We start from the raw sequence: 6,209 nt of genomic DNA on the forward strand, positions 1-6,209 counted from the left end.
TTTGCCCGTGGGATACCATGAAAATGAATATTAGTTCAATAAATTACCTTTCTGCCAGTTTTCACCTCTGATAACATTGATTTAGAATTAAAGTTACGTATTCCGTAGTATGCAGAAGTCTTTTTGGCGGGAGCTGTTGCCATGGGGAATCGTAATTTTGGAGCTTCATTGATCATGGCTTTTCATAGTCGTGGTGCACGCGCTAAACTCAGAGATACACTCAACATACTCCGAGTGGATTTAACTAACTTTGTTCAGATGTTCTGAAACCAAAAACTCAGTTTCCAATCTCAGGGTATGTCAACTCATAGTTCAAGTTTTAACTCAGAGTTTGTTGAACCTCCTTTCTGGAATACACCCCAGGTGATCACCTTAATTAGGTGCACTCTAATATCTTAGGTGCACTGAATCAGAGTGAAGTCATTGCACCACAAAGGCACTGAAGATCATAATAAACAAAATAATCTACAACAGTGTTTATAGAAAAAAAATATAATATTAATAAACACTGGAGAAACATACAAAACACTAAAGAAAAGGCTTAATAATGTCAAAATCTTCATTCAACACAAATGGCGACAAAGTATTCAAAGTATAAATCCAAAAACATTCACGTTGCAACAATCTCCTCTCAAAGTAACCACCGCCTGCCGGGTTTTGTACCTTCACTATACCAATGTATTGTAAAGCACTAACATTGTGACCAGCTTGCCTAATGTAACGCTGTAGCGATCTGGACGTTTTTCCGACATAAGCAAGCCTTCGGGTTTTTTGGGATGTGCACACTTTTTTGTATTTTTGACTTTGGTAAATTAAACGCGACCTGCGGTCACGTCACAATCGCGTTGCATTGTGGTTTATGGAGCTGCCTGATATTTATCACACTTGGAACAAAAAATAAAATAAAATAAAATAATAACACTGGGGATTCGTGTGTGTATGAGAACAGGCCTCACTATCGCCACCAACTGTCACACGCCTGTATACACTAGGTCTAGGTGATGTGTACATTTACTTAAAATATATACTGAATACAAACACATCACAAAAATAAAATTACAAAAGAGAGGTATACAAATCTAATAATAATCAGAAATGTTTCTTGAGCAGCAAATCAGCATATTAGACAGATTTCTGAAGGATCATGTGACACTGAAGACTGGAGTAATGATGCTGAAAAGTCAGCTTTGATCACAGAAAAAAATTACAATATATCACAATAGAAAATGTTAATTATATTTTACAATATGACTGTTTTTATTGTATTTTTGATCAGATGATCTTGGATGAGCATAAGAGACTTCTTTCATCAACATTAAATATTTTACTGGCCACAAACTTTTGAACAGTATAAGTTTAACATGTGATGTAATTTTTTTACATACACCATGCCACCCTTATGATACATTTTCCTATAACACATAGCCATGTTCTAAAATAGATTTATGCTTGAAAGATTTCACCAGCCTCCTTACTATTGCTAACAAGGCCATGCTTTCCACGAGTGGATGATATTCTGTATAAGGGAACAGAGACTATAGAGTCAAAAAATAGGTTTCACTGCATACTGGGTTACTGTATGAAGAACCTGAAACAGAAGGTGAGAGGATAGAGTACAGACTGTAACTAGCTTTTACACTTTAAGAACATGTTCGAGGGCTAATGCAAGAGAAGAAGGGGAAAAACAACAATAACATCCAAACTGAAAAATTTAGACAGCCAGTTGGGTTTGGTTTCGTTGAATGGGTGCTGAAAAATAGCAAATACTGTCTGAAACTGAACTCAAAAAATGTATTTGAAAATGTATGTTTTTAATTAGTTAAAAATAGAAGTTTTAAAGTGTTTATATAACAACATAAATGTGACCCTGCCTGTGAAAACCCAGCTAAAGTCATTTTTTTTGTGATTTACTGTTTTCTACATAAGATCATCCTTCATAAAGATGTAGAACATTCTGTGAAAATATAACATTTATATCTTTAATATTGACTGAGTAAGGCCATGTCAAAGATTTAAATCAAAGTGAAATTAATGGTTGAGATCAAACTTTGATGCTTGTTATCTCATAATTAGATTCTGAGACTTTAGCCTGGATTTCACAGACAGGGTCACAGATTTCCAAAAAAGACAAGGAATTTACATTAAAAGCATGTAAAATGCAGTCGGCTTACACATTTACTTAAGTGTCATTTCCCTTTTCCATTTGGTGCATTCATAAACCGTTACAGAGGTATAAATATGTGTATTCCACTGTAAAACAATTTGAATAGCTATTTTTAAAAGACTGTTAAAACAGTAACAACAACAAGAACATTATTTAAAGGTATGTATGTGCAAAGAAGATAAGTGCACTTATTAAATAAAAAATAATTAACATCGAATTGTTTATGTAATAAAAAAGTTAAGAATTAACATAAAAAAAACGTATTGTGGTACATATTTAAAAAGAGGTAACGGATAAAACATTAATCATCAATATAATACTCACAGTTTACAAAGGCTTTTAAAAGTGTAACAAAACATGTCAAACACTTTTGAGATGTGTAAGTAATGGTCCCTTGTTATTTCAGTGCGCAAACAGCATGAAGACTCAATAAAACATTATTTTAAGAATTGGACTGTAATCAGATGAAGGATGTTTATTCATACTGCTTTGCTACCTGCAGGCTAATTAATTAATTAGAAAGAGCTCTGAACTCAAAGTTTAATTTTAAAGTGTCCACAATGCATATACACTCAACACTGTTTAGCATTAACATAGTATTGATCACAAGAAGTGCCCAATGAACTACTGTATCTCTTTATATGTAGACATTTATATAAGTTCAAGGCCTCAGTATTTTTGTAAATCTCCTAGCTAAAATCATTTAGGTGAGAGCACTTGATTAAAATCATGCACGATTTCTGGTGACTTAATGCTCAATCACTGAACAAGAGGTGTGGACACAATGAACCATCCGTTGTTTACTCAGCTGATTGTGTTTACTGTCTCTTAGCAATTTCATATACACTATATTGCATTCATATCACTTCATATTCAGTGTCTGAAGATATTGTTTCTTCTTTGTTATTGTTGAATTAGTATTTTCAAAGCTAATTCATTTTATTTATCATTTTAATTTAAATTATGTGCCAATGTTCATTTTGTTGTTTGTTTTGAAAATGTATTGATGATAATCACACTTATCATCAACAGACTTGCATATGAGACAGTGATCCATATGTTTGTATATATTTCAATAATTTAAAAAATTTGATGAAAATTAAATCTGAATTTAAACTAATTATTGAAAATAATCGCAATAGTCACATTTTATGTACTTAGTCTGACATCTGTTATTTCACTATGGCCTTTGAATATGTGGTGATGTCATAATAACCTGTTTTTTATTGAACTTTTTAAAAATAAACATCTTTGCAAAGAACTTGCAGTTGTACTCAGTGTATGAACCACACGAGGGCGCCCTTATATCAATAGATAGAATTGGCTCAATGAGTTGAAATTAGAATTGAAATGCCACACAGAAACTTGAAATAGAATGGCAGGAACAGATTTTTTATTTTATTTTAATTTTTTTCAATTCAAAGTCAGTTCAAATAACATCAACACAGGTAATGGCATTCTGGGACAGGAACTGTTCTTCTACAAAATGGAGCTTCATTTATTAAATATAATGAAACATAAGGCCTTGTAAGGCCTATAAAGGCCCCGCGTCTATGGAAGAATTTCAACATGAAAGGACTTGCATGGACAAAAAAAATAAAAAATAATAATTACATCAACATCAAAATGCACTCAATGTCAAATGCAGAAATGTTAATTAATCCGTTCATGACCTCTAGGTTAGATTATTGTAATGCTTTATTGGGTGGTTGTTCTGCACGTTAATAAACAAACTCCAGCTGGTCCAAAATGCAGCAGCTAGAGTTCTTACTAGAATCAGGAAGTATGACCATATTAGCCCGGTTCTGTCAACACTGCACTGGCTCCCTATTGAATATTGAATACATTTTAAAATCTGGCTAATTACTTATAAAGCCCTGAATGGTTTAGCTCCTCAGTACTTGAATGAGTATTTCTAATATTTAAATCCATTAAAGGATTGTTAGGCTGCATTAATTAGGTCAACCGGAACCAGGAACACTTCCCATAACACCCGATTTACTTGCTACATCGTAAGAATGGCATCTACGCTGATATTTGTCTGTTTTATTCTTATTCCGAGGTCAACGTAGCCACCAGATCCAGTCCATATCCCATCCAAATGGTGGATGGGCACCTAGAGACGACCTCAACAGCCCTGAATTTCAGTGGAGAACATGTCAACTAGACAAACCCTAAGAGACAGATCCCCTGTGAAGACCTCGTCAGCCAGCACAAGACCAGGAGAACCAAACGAGTACTCTGCTCAATCTGACCTGTGTTGCAGCCTGGAATTAAACTACGCCATGCTGGTTTTGTCTGGCCAGAGGAAAGCTGGCCCCCGACTGAACCTGGTTTCTCCCAAGGTTTTTTTTCTCCATTTCTGTCACCAATGGAGTTTTGGTTCCTTGCCACTGTCGCCTTTGGCTTGCTTAGTTGGTGACGCTTGACTGACTGCACAGACACTATCGGAAGAGAGCTGAACTGGATGACGACATCACTGAACTGACTTTAGCTGGAAAATGACTCTTTTCCAGATAACTATTTTCCTGTTTGACACTGAAAAGCTGCTTTGACAATCAGTATTGTCTAAAGCGCTATACTTAAAAAAGAAATAAAAGAAAAAAATAGGGGAGTTTGACTTCGGGATCTGACAAGGCCAAAATAAACAAAAGGTTCTTAGTTTTAAACCTCTACCTTACCTATCCCAAAGACAAGAAAACACAGTTCACTGCCCTAACTGCCTAACCCAAAAAACAGAGATCAAAAAGTTTTACAAACAGATATGGCATCAGACTCCTTACTATCCCAATTTACAATATTTACAAGACTATTTAAAGAGCCAAGCAAAACCAAGTTTAGAGGACAATCCAAAAATCTGTGTCAAACAGGCAAAGGGGTCAAATGCACCAGCAGATCTTTTGATACAACACATTTTCAACCAAACACAAAACAAAAAGCAAACAGTACTCACAATCTCAAAACGTTCTTAATACCAACTCTAACACACAAACTCTGCACTGTACAAAACCAACTGCTCAGATCACAAGATGGCAAAGATGGCCACTGAGGAAGTGATGTGACTTTTAAAGTTCTGTAGGCCATTCCGAAGACAGCAACAATCAGCCTGCAGGAGCCAATCAGACAACACAAACTACTTATCAAATTAATTACTTTATTTATTTATATTATATAATATATTGCTGAATGATGTGGATTCTCAAATGCAAACTGTGTGTGTGTTACCTGCTCAAAAGACATCAGGGATATTCATCTTCCGTACTGCAGCTTTGACAGTTAACCTACTGAGTTTGGTAACACTTTAGAATAATGGTCTGTTGTTAACAAGTAACTATGCAGGAAGTAATAGGTAGTACTACATTAACACTTAACTTAATACTATTAACTAATAGAGAAGCAAGATTAACTAAGCAGTAAGTAGTAGCAAATTTAGGACAAAGGTAGTTCCTTATTAGATATTTGATAATTATTAAATAAAAATATCCTCATTGAGAACTACTCAGTCATCACTTCTTAATTATTAACATTTTTAAGTGAATTTTTATTTTTATTATTATTCTATGTTTAAGTTTGAACATCCATCCTTTGGTAAGAGTAGTAGTCACAATTTCAACCTGTAGCCAACTTATTTGGGGGATATCATATTCATAAATTAGTTTCCACAAAGAACCCAATTGTTCACTTTTAAGACGTTACTGTTGTGATTAGTAATTAATTGGTTATTCTTTATTAACTGGTCATAGTTCACAAGTAGCTCTCAATGAGGATATTTTTATTTAATAATTATCAAATATCTAATAAGGAACTACCTTTGTCCTAAATTTGCTACTACTTACTGCTTAGTTAATCTTGCTTCTCTATTAGTTAATAGTATTAAGTTAAGTGTTAATGTAGTACTACCTATTACTTCCTGCATAGTTACTTGTTAACAACGGACCATTATTCTAAAGTGTTACCAGATAATATAATTTCACTTACCTGGCCTTTCACTTGAAGCAAACATCCATCCCTTCTTAAAAGTCTGTGTTAAAAGAGAGCTGCCTGT

This window comes from Sinocyclocheilus rhinocerous, unplaced genomic scaffold (assembly GCF_001515625.1).
Source record: "Sinocyclocheilus rhinocerous isolate Xijiao unplaced genomic scaffold, SAMN03320098_v1.1 scaffold2006, whole genome shotgun sequence".
Lineage (NCBI taxonomy): Eukaryota > Metazoa > Chordata > Actinopteri > Cypriniformes > Cyprinidae > Sinocyclocheilus > Sinocyclocheilus rhinocerous.